A 23,627-nucleotide genomic window follows, 5' to 3' on the forward strand; every position below is an offset into this window, starting at 1 on the left:
CGGTCACAACAGTCCACAACTAAGATATCAATCCGTGAAGGCGTGAATGGTCATGAATGAAAGTGGATTAACGCAACAACGACTCGCGCGGGTAACGCGCGAGGTGAGTGAACTCTCCCAGCATTCTTTGCAAAACAGTTCGTCCATGTTTTTGAACCGCGAAAGTTGAACGAGGCTGAAAAAAGGCATGCATAAAGGTTAATTTGGTCTTATTTACTGTATATTTAGCACATTTCGTTGTAGTGCTCTCATGCTTTGTTCGTATAGAGGACTTTCTGCTTATCACAGTGTACCTGTTGTATATTCAGGGGAAGAACTTCGCTGGGAGTTGGAGAGCTTTGTTGGCGAGCGATTGAACTCGGATTGCAGGTAAGCTTTATGGACAAACAAAATATATTTGATTTATTTAGATTGTTAACTGTAGTAAGATATATTTCTTTCCATTTGATCGGGTCTCAGCTAGCTTCTTTAACTTCGTTTTGTATGAAACATCATCATGTATGTTGTGATTGTCAGTACCCCCCTGCCACAGTATTTTCGCCACAGAGATGTTCTATGGTCTCCAACTTCTTTCAAGGCTGCTGCCTAACGGGCGCCCGGTCGCCTGAGGCGCCTAAGTTACGAGTGCGGGCGACTAAAGTTTTGTTCGAGGAGCCCGAGTGGGCGCCTAAACATGAAGTTTCATTCCCATGTAATCTGTCCACTGACTTCAATCTTCTCATGAAATCGGTCAAAGAATCATTCACACAATAAATTAAACGGAAAACAACAGCTACTCTGGTCCTGTTTTGCTTTTATCGCGAGAAATCTGGTCAAAAACACGGCAACAAAGTCTCTCTCCGCTCACAAAACAGCCGAAAACAGCCATCTTTGAAAATCGCCCTATAATGCATTGTAAGCTCAGTATTGAATAAATGTACATCATGTATGCCAATGAATTGTGTCTCTGTTGATGCCTTGCTGATTCCGAGTTGCAAAATAACTACTTTGATAATTAATATTTTTGGAATTGGAGTGATGATCCTGCTGACATTATATTTACAGTTGAAAAAAGATAAATGTGTCTAAATATTTGTCCGATACTTAAGAAAACTTCACTTAGATGTACTGAATGAATTTCTTTAGGTTTTGAAAGGATAATTCGAGTAACTAGCCAGCAAAAAAAACACATCATTGCAATTCTCTTTGCATACTAGGGTTCTATATTTTAAATTATCAAATGAATTGTCGCGACTCCGCCCAATATACAAGAATTTATTTTCTCCAAAGAAGTGGCCAATATTGCTCTAATGCTGCCTCAAAATCACCTTTAGTTTATACTAATGTCCCAAGCCCGGGGAAGGAACGCACATTTCAGTGAGGCCAAATTCAACCCCCCCCCCCCCCCCCTCCAATGCCTGTTTCAGTTTTATTTGTTTTCATTTGCAGCTTGCATTTCATGATTTGTACAACATATTTCGTCTTTTTAAAATAGAATTGCAAAACTCAAAACAAAAGCAGCAATATACATTTTTATAAAAAAAGCTGCAGCACTTGCATGGATACACCAATTATTGAGTTTGACCATAAATAGTATTCTTTCTCAGTCATGACCTGATCACTTTGCTGAATGCTTTATTTATAAAATTTGATTGATATTAGACCATATCAGTGTCTCATGAAAAATCTCTGCCCCAGGACCCCTCCCCAAAATTTCCACAATTAACCCCCCCCCCCCTTCTTCCTCAAACTCACTTTTATTGTCTTTAATATTTTGCGCCATTCTTCTGGAAAACCATTGAAGAGACTGAAAAGTAGAAAATGTTCAACTGTGAGAGAGCTGAGTATAATGGTTGAATAGATTTTTTACCACAATTGTTGCTAATCTCGTAATCTGATTGGCTAATATGCTGTTGTCAATAAGAGTCCAGACAACGCTGCTCTGGTCAATGTGTTGCAAAATGCCTTTTTCAGCTTGCGCTTTGAAAAAACATTTTCTTTGACATTGATATTGTGGTAAAAAACAAATCGAAATGTAGTTTAGCGTTGTCTGTGCTCTTATCAACAATGATATGCGTCATCACAGTGGCCAAAATTTGTTGTGAACCCACTCGGGTGCACCTTGTGAGTCCACAACATTTTGACCACTGTGATGATGCATATCGTTGTTGATAAGAGTACATCTACAAACCACAGTAAACCACATTTGATTTGTTAATTTGCCTTTCTTGAAAGATAAAGTGGCAGTCAGTGAGTCCTCCCTTTGCAGTTGGAGGAGGAAGTGCTGGTGATTGGGTACAGTATTGTAAATTGTTTTGCATGTGACCTTTTCGATTGCAAGTGGTACATATTCAGTTGATGGTAGAAGACATTCCTACTTTAGCATAGTTCTCCATTTATGTGGTATTGCAGATAGAAGGCTGTAATACGTACAATGTATGGGTTATTGACCAAGTGTGAGGTCAAGATGGCGAGTCGAGGTCCATAAACTCGCAAAAAAAGAATGAGGCCAATATCCAGCAATCTTGACCGAACAAGCTCGGTCAATAAAGGATTTATTATATGGCTTTTGTGTATATTTTCCTTGCGGGACATGGCGGGTAGTCCCGAGTGGGCAAGATAGCTCCATCTTGCCTGCTCGCGTAGCCAATCACAGCGCAGGATTTGATTCATCTTGCCCTCTCACAGAGCTGGCCATATAATAATGTAGAAAATTACTCTGGACGTTGTATTTCTGCATGAAAGTTTTAAAATGCATCAAGGTGTTACTTTCCTTGTTGAAAAGGCACAAGAGATTTTCAATGCCGACTTTTTTCCAACCAGGGAAAAAAAAAAACAGATGACTTGTTTACTCGAATAACCTGATTATTCCATGTTATTTGATTTGGCATTATTAATTTTCTGTCAGATTATATCTCGATAGAATTTTGGTAAGTTTTCATTCAGGGGTAGATATTGAATGTCATAATTACACTAGAAAAGAAGGTTGCTGTCAACGTTGGAATGTAAGGATCGTGGGATAAATTTCCATGCACTTTTATCATTAGCACACAAGCGCTTTACCCAGACTGTCTAATGCCTTATCGAATAATGTAAAATCTAACATATTAAGTCCACCCTTGTTCTTATTTTTAATATTATAGTCAAGTTTTTTTAGTTTTGGATTCTTGTACTTCTATATGTACACCTTATGTTTACTTCATCGGTAAACCATTTTGGAGTGTCTAACACACTGCAGATAAAAGTTAGTTTGGATATTGCCAATGTTTTGACTACGTTTGCTCTTCCATATAGATATGTCTTGAGACCTTCAAATGTTGAGTGTCTTTTTAAGTTTAGGCAACTTTTCAAAGAAGCTTTTTTTAGTGGTAAGGTCATCGTCATATGAAAAATATACACCCGAGGTGTAAACAGGCTCATCGCTTGATTTTAGATTTAGAATAGATTCTTTTCTCTGATGTAATGATTCCAGCCAAAGTACTTCTGATTTAGATTGCTTTATTCAGAGACCAGAACAGTTTTCAAATTGTTGCAGCAGCCTATGACCAGACCAAAATATCTTTAACAAAAACAGTTATATCATCAGCATATTTCACTTAGTGTTACAGTATACCACTAAACTATAAACATTTGTACAGTTTCTAAATTTTTCTATTTCTTCTTTTGAACAGCTGAAGACAAAATACCTCAGGACAAGACAGGAGGAGGACATTATCCATAAGCTTATTCTAGAATAATGATTTTTTTTTTTGCAATCCAGGACCAGGTAAACACTTGTGTTTTTATGCAATGATCAAATCAAAACTTAACCTGCTTCCTTGAGGGAATTCCCTAAGGACACCTCTACAGGTTACCCCAAGTCATCAAATTCTAGGGCAGAAAAATATTAAAATGCACCACTTTTTTTCCTTTTTTAAATGATGCACTGTTCTTATAGGTTGCCACAGGTCAGGATCCAAAATAGCCAGGGAATTTTTAATTTTTCAAAATAAGAGAAAATTCAGGGAATAAATGGAGAAAATGGGAAGGTTCCTTTTGTATACCTTGGAAAAAAAACTAGACCAAACTACTGAACTAACTCCATTCAAATTAACACCTATCCTTGGCTTGCACGTGATGTCATCATTTTCTAAAATCTAAAACTAAGGAGCCACCAAAGTTTTTATGCTCATCAGGCATAAGAGGGGTTAATTCACATCTGTTTACAACTTTCAGCTCAGTAGCTTGCTTCGTCTGGAAACCAGTGCATTTTCAATTTCAGAGTTATGGTGGTGCGTGACATAAAGCTACGAAGGCCTTTGTAAAAAAATATATACTTATCTCGTGATTTTTAGCCCATTCAGAAGTTAAAGTGTTAGGAAAAGTGCTTATGTAAATGCTTGTTTGTTCAGCACAGATAATCAGTTGCCTAGATAGACAAAGTAAGTTCCAGATGTTTGCAATATTTTCTGGCCGCCATGTTGGTGTCCTACAGAGATGCATCAACATGGCGGCTCCATACCGGGCTCTGTAAATTTGTGCAAAATACTTCGATGAATATCTGAAGTTTAGGAGAACATACAGACTTAAAACTTGGAGAAGTGTCTTCTTTACCAATCTCTTATAACATCACAATTTCTTAACTTTATCCACCGAATGGTTTTCAAATTATTTTTTTATTGCATGACAGTGCAAGCCAAGAATAGTACAACACACTTTCAACAAATGACCACCAAACTTACTAAGAACAGACACTACTCAACTTATACCAACAACTACTTGCACCTACAGTAGTTACTACAGTATTTCTTGACCTCAACAGGACTCACATGGTGCTCTTCAACCAGCCCCAACACAAACTTCACCAAAAATGAACCAGGTGAATCAGACCATAACTGATTAGTCACTGATTACTACCCTTTTCATAATGACTTGACAGGTTCTCAAAGCATCAGTCCTTTCACATTAGACAAACTACTTCAGGAAACTTGTCCACTTTTTTTCTTTGTGGTTGGGCACCTCAGAATGGGACAGAGTTACTTCCTCAATCCTCTTCCCACACCCTCGCCCCCCACTCTCCAACCTTGTTGTGATTCACTATTATTTCCCAGGGTTCCCCCGTTAAGGGTTAGTTTTGAGTTGATCATTGCATTCCTTGATGTGAACCAAGTTCTGCTTTTAATTTTGAAATACCACAGACATGTAAATAATTTAAAATGCTTTCATTGGCTCCAAAAGTAAATTAGTTTTTAAAGTGGATAACATTTCATTTGGTTATATTTTATGTTTTTACTGTATTTCCTCCTATAAACCCCTGTTGGACTTCCTGATTTTTGCCCATACATGTATTTAAGAAGGGGAAAAAAAATGTAAGAAGGGGAAACTCTTTGGAAGAAGGGCTTAACAGTAATATACTGTACATGTAGCATGTCAAAACTGAAATTTGTAGGTTGAAAAGTAGAGTTGGAAAGACCTCCTTATTAGAATGGGGACTCGATGTAATCAATACTTCCAATTCAAAGTTCGGGGATTGTACAAAACAATCAGATAATCTGTACTTATCGTTGACACCACCAGGAACTTCTGTTCTTTTTGACCTCATCTGGAAGGGCTTAGAAATTTATGGCTAGAGAGTGCTGAGCTGCTGGTTCACTGCCACACTGTTAGTAATAAATTATGATCACCCACCATATGGATCAAAACAGGAAAATGAAAGTGATTGGGTTAAGGGATACTGGACTCTGCGTACATGTACCCCTGATTGGTTTTCCCATTCTAGACAACACCCTGCCATTGAGATCATTACAGTCAAAAATAGATTGGCATGGGAGTAATTTGGGGGAGGGGAGAAGCTTATTGCAACATGGTAATCTTGTACATAGATCTGTACATTGTATTCTTTCTTGCCCTAAGAAAAAAACTACAAAACTTCAATTTCAGTAGTTGAAGGGTTGCAGATAAACTTTACGACAGGTTGTCAAGAAGAAATTCCATGGATGGGTCAATAAATCCTTGAAACAGCGGGAAGGGGGCACTGGAGGGTATAATTCTGCTTTTATCCCTGATAGGGTTACTGAATGTTCAACAAGTGTCCCCGATTAGTAAGCTTAAGGCTAGCTGGAAGACTAGACACTCAAATAAAGTTATTATTATTATTATTATTATTATTATTATTATTATTATTATTACAAGTAAAAATAAATGGGCAGGTTGGACTCTTTACAGAGGGAGGGGGCCAACTGAGGAAATACAGTAATTTTTCATGAATGTGAGAACACTTCTGAAAGTAGATGACTGCAGTCCAATTGTAAAGAAAAATTTTTTCCCCAAAATTTTCTTTCTAAGTAGTGTAAAATGAAACTCAGCATCAGAAGTCAAGGGTTTTTTTTTTCAACTTAAAAAGAAGGTCACTCCAAAAAACCCTTTCTTTTTGTCTTCGCCTATAGCAAGTAAACATTCAGGCTTTTCCTGTTGCTGAAGTTTCAGCCTCTGAACTGCCTACTATCCTGAAGAAATTTGTCTCGAAAAAAGCAACTTCGGGGGCCACCGTTTTGAAACTGTACTTGGTAGCCAGGCTGTGTTTATGTGACTTCATTCTGTCCGACTTGAAATTGAGAGGAAGTCCTGTGAGAAAAACCTGCAACTGACTTGCATCACAAAGTCAACAAGAGATATTTGCACTTCACTATCTTCCATGCTATCATTTTGGAGTCTGAAACATGTTTGGCTCAAAATAATATGGTTCAAGAGCAGCCATAACCCAGAGTGGTAGTTAAAAGGCTTGTCAGAAGCCAACTGGACAAAACCTCTTGGACAGAATGATGCAATGAAAATGTAGCCTGGCTGCTGAGTACTGTTCAAAATTTTCTTTAACCATTTAAAAACAACAAACAACAAGAGACTTCATTCTGTGGTCAAATGAATTTTTATTTACATGCTGAACAAAAACTCTGCTGTTGTGACCACAGTGTCTTGACAAATTAATTGCTAAAAAAGGGAATATAATTTGGCAAATTGATAATAGAGTAACTGCTAAATTAAAGACTCCTTATCAAAACATTTTAAGGACTGATTTTTTTTTAGCAGTGGTTGTTACAGTTGACAACTAGAATAAAATTATTGAGTAAGTAATATTATTACTCTCTGAAAAGCTTGTTTACAAATTCTATGGCTTGCCTGTAATTTGTTTTGAAGAATTTTTTGTTTATGTTTATTCACATTATTATTCACATTCTTCTCTGAGGTGTTATCCACTTTCAACAAATTTGTTTAGAATGCATGTTACTGTTTGCGATGTCTGGTAGTTTACATTTGACTTCTGTTTGGCTATGCATGTCTGTGGTATTTGTAGTTGCTCTACAGTGGCCCATTAGTACAAATATGACTTCACCATTCAATTTTGTATCTTAACACTTATCCCTTCAGCATGAGTTTGAAAACAATACATTTTGCAAGTTACCCAAATCTGCAAAATACTTGGAGAATATGACGACTGGCAATGAAAAAGTTTGAAACATTTTGTTTTGTTCAATATGTTAGTCACAAGTTAAGTGCAATGTGCAAGCTAAGTGTCAAATTGAATTGTTGATTAAGTAAAAAAATAATAGTAACTGCACGTTGGTATTCAAAACTTCTACAGGGCAGGGGGACGAGTGTTTTCAAGTTCCAAACTGTCAATTGTGTATCACCTCAATCAAAGAGATTTAGTTTCGATTTTTCTACCGAATTCCAATTACTTTGACAATAACGCATTATCAAAATGAATTATTGATCAATAGAAAATGAACATGGTGATTTCACTTTGCTATTCAATGGTTTTATTGCAGACCTTTTATGGAGTTCAAAATAGTTGCGAGATTTCAAAAAAGATTTTATTTTCATTTCTGCCAAACTCTCATTACTTTGACTATGCAGATTTATTACAATAAATTGTCGATAAAAATTGGGATTTCACACTGTGATTCAGATATTTCATTTCTTTTAAAAAAACTTAACCCATAACTTTGTTGAACTTTTGCTGAAGGGATAACTACAAAATAGATGTCAATTACCGGTTCTATTTATTAATCCCTTTTTAAATTAGGCTATGAAGTATTGGTTGTTTTATGATTTAGAACTCGCAAAAAATCCGTGAAAATAATGACACCCCATTTCGGTTGTGTTTTAAGTGAAGTCTCTTGACAAAGTAACATGGGCCACTGTAAAGTTAGTGATATGAAGGTACAAGGATGTCGCTGCTGAAATGCAATGTACGTTATAAAGCTCTCAGAACCACAAAGACGCACTACTTGAGGAAATAGCTGTCTCTACATTTCGATGCAATATAATCTTGAAGTCATATTTACAGATTCTCTTGAAATATTGCAATATTCTTTATTGTAAATTTACACTTACAGAGAAAAATTTTAAAAAAGGCGCTTAATTTTCTTGAGAATTTAGCCTTCTCTAAACTTGGATACAATTTAATTTGTAATTCATGTTAAAATATTTTCTTAAAATACTACAAAATTCTTGAAATTATTTGAATATTTACTATGAAAAAAAAAAAAGAAAAAATGCATATAATTTCCTTGAGGATGTACCCGTCGCTAAAGTTGGATAATTTTTAATCCTTAACTCATGTGTGACAAATTGTCTTGAAATATTGCAAAATTCTTAAAATTACTTGGAAATTTACTATCGCAATTTAAAATTGCATTTAATTATCCAGTCGGTGTTTTTGTAATCCCGTTTGTAGTGCGTCTTTGTGTTTAATACCTCATTTCAGTGCTGTATTTGTAAGAAAAATTGTGCTTAGTTGCTCAGTTTGGAAAATGGCTTGTTCGGATAAATTTTTCTCGGGGCCAACGTTTTTGATGTCAGCATCCAGCAAAAAAATCATTGTCGGGTAGCGCGCGTTTTTTCTGAATTAGCATTTTATTTTATTGCCGGGTTTGTTGTTTATTTTCAAGGAGTTACAGTGAGTTACAGGTTCTTATCTCGCACATTCTATTTCCTTTTCAATCGCCCGTGCTTTTATTTAAAGGCAGCCGATGTTACGCAAATTATAGCGTGACGTGCAAAGACTTGCGTCACGCTTACGTAAAGACGTTCTGTGACAGCTACGCAAGGTGCGAATAGGGAAGGGCAAACTTATTTTGTAAGTCGACTTCTTGAGCAACTAAGTACAGTTTGCAACTCGCAAATACTACAGCGAAAACACGATAGAGGTACAAAGAGAGTTTTATGACAGACATTATTTTTAGTAGTGGTTTTCTTAAAAGCAGAACTTGGTTTGTGTTCCTATTATTCAGTGCAATCTTTCACGCAACTAGTCTTGTAATGTTTTCGAAGGCGGCGTGACAGGTGCGTTGTATGAAACATTGGGTTGTTTAGCATACCGGATAACGGGCAGACCTCATGCGAAACAGTTGCTACAGCGGTTGGAGAAAGTTGGAACTTAGTTCTACTCTCTGTAACCTTTGAAGCGACTTGTTTTGCAAACGTTTGCCCGTTGCACGTTGTGTTGTAGGACTTAATGTTTCATGTCACTTGTCACGTCGTTTTCGAGACGATTGCGGGACAAGTTGCGTGACAGATTACACTGTATATCAGGACTTAGTCATGGACGCAAGTGTTTACCTGGTCAGTTATGATGGATTGCGGGTAAAAATAACAACACACGAAACTGTCTCTTTGTCTCTTTATTTGCGCTTTCATTGTGTTAAAAAAAATAAAAAAATATCTAGCCGATCTTGTCCCTGCTTCTTGGGTTGTTTTCACTCTGCTCTGAGTTGAAGTGTTTCTTTTGTTCCTCATTAATATTCCAACTTTAAAATCCTGGTTTGTTTATCTGCTCCGCCATCTTTGATGTCGACACTTGACCACTTTAATGATATGGCCGTTTGCTATCAAGTGGAGATGGCATAATGAGGGAAGTGAGAGTTTGCTCCCCATGCCTCCTCGGTTTCACTCAACCACGTCATAATACCACACCATTTGAATTGGAATTTTTATTAGCTTTGAGAGCCGTAAGTAATGCGCGAAAAGGTTAATGCCAAAATAGTAAAATTTAAGATGCGTGTTCCAAGCACTGTATCTAGAAATTTCCTTTGGAAGGACAAGAAAAACGGAAGTGCTAATGTACAAGTCATGTTTAGTAATTCCCATGGATGCCAAGAAAAGAATCCAACGCAAAAAATCATTGATCTGACTCGCCGACCAAACCTCCTGCTGACTGTTCTCCCACAAACTTCACCAAAAGAACACAAGTCATTTGAAACTCTACAGCCCAAGCTGATACAAGTTTAGGAATTTTCGGTTATGTGTAAATAAGATCAAAGTTAAAGCGATGAAAGATTAGTAATTTGTTTTCAGGTTTAAGCGTATTTTGCTTAGGTAAATTAACACTAATGCGAAAGGAAACGGGCGATTTTCGTCCGTTCACATCACCTAGAATTGCGTTAAGTTTGTTTTGATATCTAATTTCAGTTATTTAAAATCGATCGAGTCTAATTTGTACATAAAAAATCCAAATATTCTTTGAAAGAATCGTAGTTTAAATATTCATAGTAAATCTTATTAAATATTCACAGTTAAATTCGTCCTAAAAATGCAAACACGGTGGAATTTTGAAATTGATTTGTGCTTTTGTTATTGTTAATTTTGGCTTTAAATAACATTAACCAACTAAGAATCCTCGGAAACTTCGGGCAGTAAGTCGGAAGAGTCGCCGTAAACCGAGCGGCAAAATCGACCCGACGTAAGGTTTTACCGCTCGGTTTACGTCGTCATGTCACGATTAACTGCCGCTGCATCTCCGAGGATAAGAACGAAGTTGAACAAGTATTAGACAAAACGATGGGAAACGTTTCTTAGGTTTAGTCGGTTTAGGACGTAAAGATAAACAATTGGCCAACGAAATTAAAGAAAAAAAAACCCGAACCATATGTTTGGTTTTAGAAGTTGAATTTATAGTTTTGGAATGCAATATAATTAACAATTAGACTCGTAGTCCGCAAGAGATACGGGTCAATAGCCTATTGACCCGTGGCCCTTGAGGGCGAAGGGTCTAATCCTTTTAGTATCACCCAACTAGTCGGACAGAAAAGGCAATAATAAAGTTAGCCAATGCAAGTTGAAGAAAGATTTATTTGGGAATAAGACGAAAGAAAGCGTCACGCTCGATTATGCCAATTTCGCTACTCGAGGGCTATTACTAATAGTCCTCTAGTAGCGTAGCCAATTAAAATGCAGGATTTGCATTAGTCCACTAGTTGGGTGATACTTATGATAATTACCTTACAGTTATGTATTTAGTCAAAAAATAGAGTTTCCGCGGTAAATTTCAAGTTTTGGAAATAAAAATGAGCAATTGGCCTAAGTTTAGCGAAAAAAAATAAATTAAATACCAAGTTCAAGATTAAGTAAGTTAAAGAAGACAAGATAAATAATAGGCGTACAAAATTCATATCGAACTATGGATATGTTTGGTCACAAAAAAACGTTTACGAGGTTAGTTAAACGTTTTGGAAGTCAAAATGAACAATTGGCCTACGCTTTGAACTTTGATCACGGAAAATGTAACTATATGTTTAGTAGCTAGGACTAAAATTTCCCCCAAACGAAGCCTCCTTCATAGGCGTTAATCGTATCGTCACACAACACTCCAGGAAGAAGTGTTGCGTGACAACTCAAGTAACATCAGTACAGGAACCTTCTTTTGAGTTCTTTTAGGTTAACTAATTCCTGGAGTTAATCAGAAAAAAAGGCCAAAGTTTTAATTCGAGATAATTGTAATTTATATTTTAAGCGGTTAATGCTCTTAATTTTTCTCTGAACTGTGGACTGATAGTGTTAATAAATTCTGTTCTTATGATAATTGTGACTAATTAAGTTTTATTCGATACCTAATTTGTTGTTGTTTTCATAATTTAAACGAAAAGAAAATTATTATTTTTAATTAAGAAAAGCCCTAAACGAGAATCAGCTCTTCCAGAAGAATCCCAGATGATTATCAGCTCAATCTAGTGTTGCTTGTGAAATTCCAGTCAAGCCAGATCAGTGACCTTCATTGTTGAAAACTAACCCTGACATCCTGGAAATGTACTACCCATGACCTGCACTAAAGCACAACTATTTTACGTCCTCAACAACAAAAAAAATTCTAGAAACACTGATTGAGAACAAACATCTTTCAAGCCAATTGGAATAAAGGTGTGGTTTTCTGACGTAGTCAAGTAAAGCCGAAAAGACATGAAAAGCAAACTCTCACCTTCCCCCATGATGCCTTTTCCACTTGAGAGCAAACGACCACACCATCAAAGTGTCCAAGTGCCTCCATCAAAAATGAGCGGAACAGATAAACTCACCAGGATTTCTCAGTTGGAATATTGCAGTGGAACGTCAGAAACACCGTCCTCAGAGCAAGAGTTTGCACAACCCTGCAGGGACGTAGATCGGCTAGATTTAAATCTGACCATTTGTGTTGTGTGCGGGTGTATGGGCCATCTCAGTTCCTGAAAATTATCTAAAATATACTAAGTTCAGTGGAAAACATAAAATCCACAAAGAAAAAAACTAACAAGCTCATTAGCACAGTAAAAAAAACTATTCACTTGAGTTAAAAAGAACTTAATAAACCCTAACTAACTAGGATTAAAAAGCCTGATTCCCTAAGTGGTTTTGAACCACTGAAAACTACTGCATCGAAACCCTAACGAAAATAACCGTAAGGGTTAATTTTCTCTCTATTATACATGTACAATGATGCCAATATTATGGCTCACTAGGAACGCCCACTAGATCTGAAGAGTCTGTTCGACACTCCTGTTCTTCTGGCTATCCACACGTTTGGCCATCTTTAACACGTTAGTGTCAATGCTAATTTGAAGACCTTATGACACCAAAATTTGAGGTGTTTTCTTAGCTTAGTAATTGTTTAGTTCTGTGCTAATGAGCTTGCTGTAGCACCTTTAAACAAAGGAAGCAAAGAAATTATTTTAGAAAAACGAAGCTCAGAATTTGTCCTTTAAAACTGATCGGGTAAAACATAACTTTTCATCACAATGAATAAACTGAATAAAATTGTGAACTCCTATCGATTGGTATTGCATTCAATTATTTCTCAATCAGAGAATTGAATTCATTTGAATAAATTATTTTAGCAAAACTTAAGTCAGAACTTGTCATTTAAAACTGATCATGCAAGAAATATTAATTTTGTATGACAAGGAAAACCTAAGCATTGATTTATAATTTCTTAATTCAACAATTGAATCTCCTATAGATAAATTATTTTGGAAAAACTTAGCCCAGTCTAATTTGTTTTTTAAAACTGATCAGGTGAGGAATAACAATTTTGTATAACACTAAATACTTTGAATAAATTTGTGAAAAGCTGCTGATTGGTATTGCATTCAATTTTAATTACTAATTTCTAGATCAGCCAGTTGAATTTACTTGTATTACCACAAAAGGATAGTTTTTGGAAGCTTCCTTTGTTCAAAGGTGATAAAAAGCAATACTATAGTTCCAAGCAACATCATGCTATTGATCTAAACAAAACAAATAACTCAATAGTAAAAAAAATAAAATGTTGCCTGCCCAAAGAAAATAACTGTGGTCAGTGAGAACTGACTTGGCCGATGATTTTAGAGCATGATGAGCATTGAAACTACAAAAAAAATTCAAGTAAAATATCTTCTTAAATACAAGTTTCCTATTGAGCAGCTTCTTTCCCAAAACAAAACAGTTTGGATTGCAAGAATGTTTTTTTTTTTTTTTTTACAGTAAAAACAGGAAAAATTCTTGTAAAGAAAGGTAATTAGCTTCGCACTGTGGCAATGGCATTTTGAATATGATATATTTTAAAAACCAGACATCAAAATGAAGAGAACACTGAAATCATCCCTCAACCCTTAAAAGGTTTATGTTAATGTTGGCATAAGATATTTCAAGTCCTGACTCAATTTAAGATTTCTGAGGAAAACCAATGGAAGTGAACAATAAAAAAAATACAGATACCACAAAGCTGCTCAATAGGAATCTTGTAAGGAGAAGAAACTAGGTTTTCATGAGCAAATAAGTGGCTTCTGTGAAGTCAAATTTACTGTACTGATTGTATCTGACTGCCTTAGTGGTACACCAAAATGCCTGTACATATGCCAGAAATAAATCATCAAAAACAGATTTTCCAGTAATTGAATTTCAATTAATTTGTAGTAATAATGATTGCTATTGGCAAAATTTTCCGGCTCTAATATAATGAAAGGGAATATATTTTGGTTGCAAAATAATTATATCATTCATGGAACACGTAAAAATAAAGTCTTAAAATACCCCTAGAGAGAATTTGCAAGCAAGCCACTTATTTGTAGATGAACAACCCCACCCAACACACTGGTCAGTTCAATACTCTGTTTATATGGGTACTAGTTACATGTGCATCAAAGCGATATTGGAATTTATGTCTGTTTAAAGCTCTTCAAATTGCAACTAGACACGTACAGTGTAAATTTAAAGGTCAGTAATCGCTATTTTAGTTATCTGCATATCCTGGGCTTTTAACCTATTAATTGAGTTACTGAGTGATTGTTTGATTGATTTAATGAGTTTGAATGATTGATTGATTGAATGATTGATTGACTGAATTATCGTGTGATTGTTTGATTGACTGATTGATTGATTGGTTGAGTGATTGATTGATTGAGTTATCAAGTGATTGTTTGATTGATTGATTGATTGATTGATTGATTGATTGATTGAATGATTGATTGACTTGGGAATTTCCCTTTACCTATGATCAAAAAAGAGATCTTTGAAAAAGACAGAAAATAAATAAAGCTATTTCCCAATTTGCTCATTGACCTAAATAACAGCTGCAAAGGAAACTGCGAAGCCACATGTGCACATGTAACTAGGTAATAAACAGAGAGAATTTTTCATCTCAATTGGTCCACAGCAATGTGTCGTCAATTTTGTTAAATTGAAATTTGGAAACATTGGTTTTTCATGAGTGAGGGAAACCGGAGTACCCGGAGAAAAACCCTCAGGACAAGGTGCACCTAATGTTTACCTTGAGTAATCAACGAATTTTTCATCTCAATTGTCCCACAGCAATGTGTTGGCAATTTTGTTAACTTGGAATTCCAAAATATTGGTTTTTCAGGAGTGAGGGAAACTGGAGTACCCGGAGAAAAAGCCTCAGGGCAAGGTGCACCGTGCCATCTCTGCTACTGGTAATATCTCATATACCTTAATATATCTATAATTCAACTTCTGAAAGTTTGTCATCCAAGGCTTGAATTTCATCCACTGTCCTTGATCCCCAGTTGTCAATCCTCGGTCCTCAGTCCTATCCTTGCTCCTTGGTGCTGTGTCCTGAGTCCTGGGTCCTCTGTCCTGGGACAATGGTCCTTGATCTTGTGCTCTATGTCTCTAGCAACTTGCCTGAAAATCCAATATGTATGTAGTAAGTATTTTGTACAGGACGTTTGCTAAACGTGCATGAAAAGCAAATATTTTCTCTTAAAATTTTGCTTTAGCAGTCTTGAGAATTTTACAACCTCCTAAACGATTACCCAGCAAACATTTCTACCACACCAAAACAAACTAATTCCTTATGCAATCAATCAATGATGTTCCTTGATGGGGGAAATCTTAATGAAATGAAGACTCTGCTCTGCTCATTAGTCTCCTTATTATGACAACATAAAAATAGATACTTTGCATATGCATTACTTGCAAAAAATGACTTTAATTTTGGACAAAAAAAAGCGTCCAGAAATATAACCATCCAAAATTTGTAACTACCTGAAATTTTAAGCATCCAAAATATTTGCACGACAGTATAAAGTACATACTTTCTTCTTGGATGACACCACCACATGCACAATGAAGCTAGAACCTGGATTAGGATTTGCCTGTTCTTTTCATCACTGGAAAGGAAAATTTTTGTTTCTTCTATGAGAACTCAACATAATACAGATCAATTCCAGAAAATTTGCGTAAGCTACGTTCCAGCTAAGTATCCCAAAATTAAATGTCTGAAATGTTAATGTCCAAAATGTTTTTGCAAATAATACAGTACATGTGTACCTTTGACAATTATTAAAACAAAATTAACATTTATCAAAAACATATCTCATTCACTGTAAGTTGTATAAAATTTTCAAAATAATGGCTGACACCTCATAGGGATGAGTTACAGTGTATGTTTAACATCCAAACTTCCATATTAAAAACTCAACAAAACCTTTTTCTTAGAATGACATTTGAAACAGCAAGGACATTGCCAATTAGTCATGATTCTGATGAAAAGGGAAATACCAATTTATAATCATACTAACCATGCTGGCGTAAAGTGCGAACTAAATCTTTCATGTGGTCCAGTCTGCTGGTGTGGATTTGTGTGTTCTCATCTTGTCAGGATACAGATTCTAAAAGATAAAAGACATACATGTAAGTAATATATGTGTTTTAGTTCACTAGTCAATTAACCACAGTTGTTGCAATGTACAATGTAGCTTACACATAACATTAAGCAGCGGTCTTATCTAATGGTATGTGCATTAGACTCTGTATCTCAATGCTGGGGATTTTACTCCTCAATGCCATTGCCCAAATGACATGATCCTGGGCAGGAAAGTTTACTTTAACTCACAGTACATGTAAATCTTTCCACCCAGGTGTATAAACAGGTTAAACCTAGTGGTTAGACTACCCAGGAAATCTAGGAAGTAACCTTGAATGGATTTCATACAATCGTGAACTGGCAGCATCCCACACAGAAGGGAGGCCTGGGGAGACATATACTAACCATGTGCATCTAGAGTGTGAACCTTATCCTCCATTTGCTTCAGCCTGCCTGAATAATATTGGTCTGTTCACTTTCTGGTGTGGATGTTAATGTCATGGCATGTTGCTGGAATACTGATCCTTAAAGATAAAGGACACTTTTTAGTTCACTAGTAAATTAATCACAATTATTACATGTACTGTACTGTCTTCCACATTACATACTATTAGAAACACTCCTCCCTACAAATCATTGAAAACCACTGATCCTGCTCGTGTCAATGTATGGCCATAGAGAATTACCTAGTACACTGCTAATTTGCAAAGACATGATTGTATTGTCCAGTGCGTGCAGTGTAAGGAGCCCTGGTAAATATATACAAGTCATGTACCCTGCAGAACTATAACCACCATATACATGTTGTACAGGGTCTAATGCCTCCATGCTATAACTGTCAACACTGTAAAGAATTCAACCTTTCTATAAAAAGTTGGCATCCTCAGGATGTTTGGACTAATCTGGCTAAAAGCTGGCTCTGAGACGAGAAGATTCACACTGAAATGAGGATTCCAAGATTTTGAGATCAAATCAAAAGTTTGACTGTGTCACCCAAGATTTTCAAGTTACCATTCACAAACCCCTCGTACATATTTAAATACATACTGTACATTGATTCGTATTTTCCAACTCAAACACCAGGTCAAACATCAGGGGCTACATCGCTTCATGAACAGCAATTTTCCTTTTTTGATTAAGTGATGGATAGCTTGCCATCTACAAGTAGCTAGCACAAAATGTTGCTATGAAGTATCCAGGTATTACAACAATTCCCACAAGTCACTAATTAATTAAGTAACCTATTAGGTACCACTCAAACATTCAAAGAAAACATAACAGTAATTCATATCACTCACCATGACTCTTAACTTTTCTGTCTCTCATTTACATTCCATCCGACTTGAGTCTGGTCTTAGACCTTCCAGCCTTCTATTTGGTTTGGCTTTTTAATGTCTTGGTCAGTTCCTTTATAAAAGATAACAAAATAAATAAGTCAGTTACATGAAGCCTCTCAGTATCAAAAGGCATTTAAGAGCTTGCATGCATTTAAAACAACTAGTCCAGCAGTTACTGATAGTACCTACAGAACTGGATCTACAGCAAAAATCCCTCCAGCCTCCTCCTCTCTCCCCCACTAGAGCACTGAAAAGTGTTCCCCTTGCTGAGAACGACAGGAATCGTATTATCTTTCACTTTAGAAAACGTAATATAATTATTAATATAGATTTACATGTAGGCAAGCCTAAAAGTGGAGCTCCTGGGCCGGGTTGTTCAAAGCCTGATTAAGCTAACCCAGGATATGAGAGAATTTTGATTTGAGTTTTGTAACTTTGCAGTGAGGTTTTCTGTATATTGTTTCCAAGGCCCTATCTTTCGGGTTTGAAAAACCTCAAACTACACAAATCATAAGCAGTGAAAAAATTATATTTTGGTTAACTTTTAATTGTGGGTTAGCGTTAAACAGTTTCTGATAACCCAGCCCTGATCACAACAAGTTAACCTCGCCTGAGCCCACGATCCAATCGAAACCCAGTATGTGGTCAGCGGTCAACTTCAAAAAACATGTGACCTCTATGAGCTCTAAACTTGAGCCCACCAGGTTACTAGGTGACCCCACTTAGTTTATTGACCAGAGGGCATTTTTTTGCACAGCAGATTACCCTACACTAGCTATATATACTATCATAAAGTTTCAAAAGAACCAACCACAGTTACCACTGGACTTGCCATGAACAAGACAATTAAACTAGAAGCTCAAACCTACTTGTTGCTGGAAATACACTCCAGAATTTGCTGCATGTGCCAATTAAACCCAACATTCACTAAAAGGTTTCAATGAAACACGGGTAAGGAGCAAACTTGTGGTTTGACAAACCCAGTAAATTCAATACAGTTCTACCAGCCAACATTAACTTCCTGCTTGTTTGGGTATATACATGTATTTCAGATAAATTCTCAATAGAACCTCTGTGACTGGCAATAGCCTTTACAAAACTTTCTGCAGGTCTACACCAAAATTATTACGTCTTATTTCCTTCAAAAATTGCCAAATTTTCTTGGGCTTTTTGCTTCATGGATGCATGTCTCTTTTATCACTTCATTTCATCTTGTTGTATTGACGTGACAAGTTAATAACATTGTTTTCTCAATGCCTCATACAGTTGCACAATGACATTAGATACAGTAAAAATTAAGACTATAATGCAAATTATATGTGAAATTCACACTGCAAAATCACTTGGTTGTCAAAGGTCATTCTCTCAATTGGTTGGTAATCCTTCTTTTTAGGTGCTCTCTTACTCTCCTGCATTCTTTTGTGTTACAGCAGATGAAGCAAGAAAAAAACCAAAGGAGGCCACTATATAGTCTTAGATTCTATGACTAGCAAACTTCAGATGAGCTTATGATCTCCAGGAATGATCTTGCTGCCAAACACACTTACCACGACTTTTAACTCTCTTGTATCTCATTCACATTCTTGACTGGCTAAATCTGAGCCTCATTTGGACACATTCTGCATTAATTTTGGGTGAGTTTATATTCCAATCTTGTCTCTCTATCAGGACCTTAAAGATGTAAAAAGAGCATTAATTTTTATCTCGTGAGGTATGACATTAAATTACTATTTAAAACTATAATTTTAAGTTACAGTAGTTACCAACTGAGGTTACTTGTACTAAGCCACAGAGTAGCAGATCTGGCAAGCAGCCCTCCAATCTCACCCCCCCCCCCCTGCACATTTCCCCCCTCCCCCCCTCCCCCCACTTGCCACTGCAGTATTGAGATTCTCTTTTGAGCAGCTTTGGTCAGGTGATCTTGGATGTTAGCGCAGGTGCAGTGCGCCCCATCATAGAAGCACGTTCAAGCACCATGTATATGTGCATGTAGTTCAGTGATTTTTCAGTGGAGCTTCCTATTTTGCCTCATCTTTTTCTGCTATTGTCACCTGGTTTTTTTTTCTGGGTCTTCGAAGTGAAATTTTCCAGCACTTGGAATCAACAAAGTGTGTTTTTTTCTTGTTTTTCTCCCAAGGAATTGACCTTTTATGGCCAGCTGTTCAACGAACAATAGTCTTGCATCATTCAAGTTTCCTGAGTCAGTTCAAAATTTCTCAGAAAGTGAAACTGTGCCATCATGCACAGCCAGAGTCATTTCCACTGCAGAACAGCCCACAGTACCAAGGAAAAGTTCAGGCAGTGTTACTTACCTGGATTTCTTGCCAGAAATTTAAATTTCGCACGCATCATTTTTTCAGTAATTCCAAGTTTTTTTAAGCCTCGAAACCGTAAACGTCCTTTTTAAAGTCATCTCAGGGATTTTAATAAGCCATTTGCATCAAAACGTTCCTCCAAAACTTCGGAAAACGAAAAAAAAAAACGTCGCCATTTCCTAGCTGATCTCCAGCCACTGCACACTAATGGCTCATAGTGTTCAATGGCTCAGCCAATCAGATTATAGCATTTGCATTAGTATACTAGTAGAATTCTACTAATAGAGAGGCTAAGCATGACATTTACAGCAAACAGCAAACGACAAAAATTAAACTTTTGCCGTTGTTTTTTAGCCGTGTGTACACTTAAGCTTAACTGAGATTATTTGTATTTTCTGTCAATAGGAGATTTTTTCTATTTTCGAGTTGAATTAATTTAAGGATTAATGGAAAAGAAACCAAAATCAGAGGCAATTTTTGCGGTTTGCCGTAACGTCATGCTTAACCTCTCTACTATGTTTTAGTTTACCTCGGCTAAGAGTCTTGCATTAACCCTAAGGAATTGCCAGGCTGTTGTCGGCGGTGAGCGTTTGTAAACGTGGTTTCTGTTTCAGTGTTTTGCAGCCGCTGCAGCTATTTCCTTTGCACCCATATCCAACCAGACGAAGGGAAATACCTTTCTAAAGTCAACTGATATCACAAAAGGCCTCTTCGTCACAGCTTCAGCGTCAAAATATGTTCGTATTATATGAACTGCCATGTATCTCGCCATGTTGGATTCTTTTTCGTTCTCAGTTTCTTTGGGTCGAAACGAACGCGTCACGCACCGTTTCACGCGGGAACTAACGCGGAATCACGTTCATCTTAGCGATGAATCATACGGCGGTCGGTAGTGGGAAAAGTTGAGCTAGGGATCTTGAGCACAAGACCAAGGACCAACCAAGTCCGGCATTTAGCGTGTCCGGCCAAAATGAAGAGTTGAACGGACACGTGACCTGTTAAAGAGGAAAAATTATCTCCAGCATTGCATTGGGTTGACGTATTCTAGTCTTACGAGTAGGCAACTACTAGAAAGATAAAAGGAAACTGTACAAGAATTACTTAAAACAAAATAAGGGCGCAGACAACACGATATGAAACGATACGCCCAACAAATTAAACGCAGAACGTTGGCAATGGACCCAGCGAATGCTATTACCCAGTCTACCTACATGTATAGGGCAAAATACGCTCCGGAAGGTCAGTTACGTGTCATCCCGTATATAGAGGATATTACACGGTGGCGAGAAGATATGAATTTTATGTTCTCGTGGCAAGAACAATATCTCACGAGTGAGCGAAGCGAACGAGTGAGATATTGTTCTTGCCACGAGAACATAAAATTCATATCTTCGAGCCAACGTGTAATGTTCTTTTTATTATATGGAGAAACCAATTCAACAAAAGCAAAAGGCGGGAATCGTGAGGTCATTGAACGATACGACACTCACAAAGGTGACATACGGAAAATACGCCACTCGGGTCCCGGATGAAGTGGCGTATGGAATCTACGAGTGGTTTAGTTCCCAGTAAAACACTCTTCTCCATATAATAAACATGCATATTTGCTCTGACTTAGCGGGCCTTATGCATAGGCCCACAAAAACTTAGCTGGAGAAACGGGGAGGGAAAGGGGGAAAGACAAGTTTTGTTTTGAACACGCGTATAAAAATTTTGCCTTAACTGTTAGTACCTCTATACTAAGAAATAACTGGTTAGTTTCGTTTGGGAGTAAACTGCGTTTTAACAAGGAAAAATGAAATAGCTGATAATTGTGGAAGGCCACTTTGCGCAATATTACAGATAATAGACAACAGATGGAAAAGCCGCTTGAGAAGTTGCACATAATCAAGACAAGCTAAAAGTATCGCATGCAATATTGAAGATAGAGTACACGCCGAGGTTGAGTCCTTGAGTGTTGTTTAGACAGTTGACGCAAAAATGTGTCGCACGATGTTGTAGATAGTAAAAACACGTTACTTTTATGTTACCTTCATTACACAGGATGTAGCAGATAGCTGAGACAAGTCGTAATTGTTGCGCGCGTTTAAATTGTTTTGCGCAATGTTGAAGATATCTGTTCTCCAAGCCACAGCAACATGCAAACTGTATCACATTTATCAGCGTGGATAGTGAAATGCTATCACGTGAGAAGTCAATCTTTGAAAACTACGACTGCAGGGACCACTGCCAGAAAAAAAAAAAAGACAGCCGTGTAGGTAAAAACCATGTATCAAAGCGACTTAAATTAACGTGAATTTCAAAAATTCGCCTTAATTTCATGAAGCGTTGATGTCCTATATTAAGGTATCCACTTTATTTTAAATTTGGACAGTTGACAAAAATTAATTAAAAAAATACATCTGTTGGCAATATTGGATTTTGATACAGATATAATGAGTCATTGAATCGGCTTACGCGCCGTCTACAAACGTACCATTCGTAAAAAATCTAACTAGCAAACGAGAGAGTAACTCAGATACTAGACAAAGAAAGATGTATTAAAGAACAGACTTATTTCGAACTATTTTATGCTAGTTGCATGTAGTTCACCAGTTTAGTTCTTCAAAATTATCTTTCCGATGTGAAATTTCGTGCAAAGTTTGAAGTTGCACTACAAAAACAATTTCTGTCAATCGTTGCGAGCCACTCGAAATCAGACTTTTCTACAGTAAATTGAGCAGCAGATAGCGAGGAAATTCGTTAACTGTATTCCACGGAAATTCTCTCAAATACAGCAACGATCAGAGAGGTAAACTCGACTGAAACTGACATATCTTTTACTTAAAATTTAAAGTGAAAGACACACAGGATTACGCGCCATTATTACGAGTTGGTGATGAAGTAATCAAGTCTAGTAAACAGGCCAGGAATTTAGGAGTTGCATTCGATCAATGTTTGGATTTCAAAGAACACGTTAAAATAACCTGCAAGAGCGCATTTTTCCGCATTCGTAGTATAGCTAAAATTAGGCGATACCTATCCCAGAGTACTACTGAGACCATTGTTCACGCTTACATAACATCGCGTTTGGACTATTGTAACGCCCTACTGTACGGTCTCCCAAAGTATCTGATTAATAGACTTCAGCTTGTACAGAACTCAGCAGCTCGCCTTGTTACCTTGACTAGAAGGCAGGAACACATCACACCAATACTAAGGAGCTTACATTGGTTGCCAGTTCATTTTAGGATTATTTTCAAAATATTGTTGTTAACTTACAAAACTCTGAATGGACTGGCCCCTGATTACATTAGAGACCTACTGCGATTTAACATTTCTGGTCGGACACTACGATCTTCAAACAACAGGTTGCTTGATGAGCCTAGAGCAAATCTTAAAACGTATGGTGAAAGGGCTTTTTCCGTGGCGGCACCAAGGCTCTGGAATAAACTACCCCTCCAGATCAGACTTTCATCATCAGAGGCAGTTTTTAAGGCTAATCTTAAGACTTATCTTTTTAAGCGTGCATTTGATTTGTAGTTTTTACTTTTTATTTGTAGCCTAATTGTATTATATAGCGTATTTAATTCTTAGGATTTTAACTTTTAGGATTTAGGATTTTAGGTTTTTAAAGAATTAGGA

The 23,627-nt window shown here is 36.8% G+C and overlaps 2 long non-coding RNA genes across 4 annotated transcripts; one reads left to right on the top strand and one right to left on the bottom strand.

Annotated features, from left to right (window-relative positions):
- LOC145463866 (uncharacterized) lies at positions 1-6,048 on the top strand. Its single transcript, XR_014041366.1, has 4 exons — positions 1-197; positions 309-369; positions 2,215-2,274; positions 3,651-6,048. It is a non-coding gene; the product is annotated as an uncharacterized LOC145463866 (long non-coding RNA).
- Positions 6,049-13,222: 7,174 nt separating this feature from the next.
- Positions 13,223-22,569, bottom strand: LOC145463872 (uncharacterized). 3 transcript variants are annotated; one of them, XR_014041368.1, is made up of 7 exons: positions 20,533-22,569; positions 19,236-19,359; positions 17,650-17,758; positions 16,757-16,875; positions 16,287-16,376; positions 15,751-15,875; positions 13,223-15,387 (listed from the first exon to the last, which is right to left on the bottom strand). It is a non-coding gene; the product is annotated as an uncharacterized LOC145463872 (long non-coding RNA). The 3 variants fall into 3 exon arrangements; XR_014041369.1 differs by having other exon boundaries at positions 15,801-15,875; positions 20,533-22,568; XR_014041367.1 differs by lacking the exon at positions 15,751-15,875 and having other exon boundaries at positions 20,533-22,565.
- Positions 22,570-23,627: the final 1,058 nt, after the last annotated feature.

The sequence above is a fragment of the Orbicella franksi genome, chromosome 1 (genome assembly GCF_964199315.1).
Source record: "Orbicella franksi chromosome 1, jaOrbFran1.1, whole genome shotgun sequence".
NCBI classification, from domain to species: domain Eukaryota; kingdom Metazoa; phylum Cnidaria; class Anthozoa; order Scleractinia; family Merulinidae; genus Orbicella; species Orbicella franksi.